The following is a 1,744-nucleotide window of genomic DNA, read 5'->3' as shown; positions in this document are numbered from 1 at the left end:
CAGACACACAAACATATACACAGACACACACTGTGCTGACTTACCAGAATAACAGAATCATTGCCTCATGTTTCAGTTTTCTGACCAACAGCAGCTCGGGGAGGCCTGTTCTACATTATATTCTACATTATATTCTACATTCTATTCTACATTCTATTCTATATTCTATTCTACATGCTATTCTACATTATTTTCTACATTCTATTATACATTATATTCTACATGCCATTCTACATTATAGTCTACATTCTATTCTACATTATAGTCTACATTATATTCTGCATTCCCTCTCTCGCTTTCTCTCTCTTTTATGCCACATCCTGTGGTTTGGTAGCAAACTCAATATGACCCAGTTCTGTTCTGCGGTATGCTCTCTCTGCCTCTCTCTGCCTCTCTCTCTCTGCCTCTCTCTCTCTGCCTCTCTCTCTCTGCCTCTCTCTGCCTCTCTCTCTCTGCCTCTCTCTGCCTCTCTCTCTCTTTCTCTCTGCCTCTCTCTGCCTCTCTCTCTCTGCCTCTCTCTGCCTCTCTCTCTCTGCCTCTCTCTGCCTCTCTCTCTCTGCCTCTCTCTGCCTCTCTGCCTCTCTCTGCCTCTCTCTCTCTGTCTCTCTCTCTCTGCCTCTCTCTCTCTGCCTCTCTCTGCTTCTCTCTCTCTCTGCCTCTCTCTGCCTCTCTCTCTCTCTGCCTCTCTCTCTCTGCCTCTCTCTGCCTCTCTCTCTCTGCCTCTCTCTCTCTGCCTCTCTCTGCCTCTCTCTCTCTCTGCCTCTCTCTGCCTCTCTCTCTCTCTGCCTCTCTCTCTCTCTGCCTCTCTCTCTCTGCCTCTCTCTGCCTCTCTCTGCCTCTCTCTCTCTGCCTCTCTCTGCCTCTCTCTCTCTGCCTCTCTCTCTCTTTCTCCTTTATATTTCATGCATTCAGTGTGTGTGAAAGGTTCAGAGCAGGGAACAAGAAATGGACAACTCTATATCCAAACATCTCTCTGTCTTTTCACAGCGCTACTAGACAGAATCGGAACCAATCACTGTTCAGAGATCCGTTACCCCTGACCTCTGACCTTTAAATGGACTCAGAAACATTGACAAAATGTGCATATGTCTGCAAGCCTGCGTGATTGTGTGTGTGTGTGTGCGTGTGTGAGAGAGAGAGAGAAAGAGAGAGTGTGTGAGTGCAGGTACTGACATTAATGAATCCTTAGGACAGGAAGGTCCCTGCTGAGTTGTCCCTCCACAGCTACTATATCACTCTCTCTCTGTCACCTGTGACACACACACACACACACACACACACCTTATTATTGCTCCAGTCAGTAACTTACCTCAAGTACCAGGTAGAGTAGAGCAGGGCAGAGCAGAGCAGAGCAGAGCTGGAGGAAACTCCACTGTTTGGCGGAATCACAGTGACTTCTCGCTCCTCACACACTCTGCACCCATCCCTCCTTTCTCTCTCTCTCTCTCTCTCCCTCTCTCTCTCTCTCTCTCTCTCTCTCTCTCTCTCTCGCTCTCTCTCTCTCTCTCTCTCTTGCTCTCTCTCTCTCTCTTTTTCCTCTCTCTCGCTCTCTCTCCCTCTCTCTCGCTCTCTTTCTCTCTCTCTCTCTCTCTCTCTTTTTCCTCTCTCTCGCTCTCTCTCTCTCTCTCTCTCTCTCTCTCTCTCTCTCTCTCTTTCTTTGCCTCCCGCTCTCCGTCAGCTAAGCTGTATAAGTACTGAGGACCACGATGCAGTAGCCTCCTTATAGTATGAATGGGCGAAAATC

At 48.1% G+C, this 1,744-nt stretch overlaps 1 pseudogene; it reads right to left on the bottom strand.

The window, feature by feature from the left end:
* Nucleotides 1–1,490, bottom strand: part of LOC109880069 (copine-4-like) — a 47,692-nt pseudogene extending 46,202 nt beyond the window's left edge.
* Nucleotides 1,491–1,744: the final 254 nt, after the last annotated feature.

This window comes from Oncorhynchus kisutch, linkage group LG14, assembly GCF_002021735.2.
Source record: "Oncorhynchus kisutch isolate 150728-3 linkage group LG14, Okis_V2, whole genome shotgun sequence".
NCBI classification, from domain to species: Eukaryota; Metazoa; Chordata; class Actinopteri; order Salmoniformes; family Salmonidae; genus Oncorhynchus; species Oncorhynchus kisutch.
Note: the sequence above shows the minus strand (reverse complement) of the source record. Positions and strands in the feature narration are given on the sequence as shown.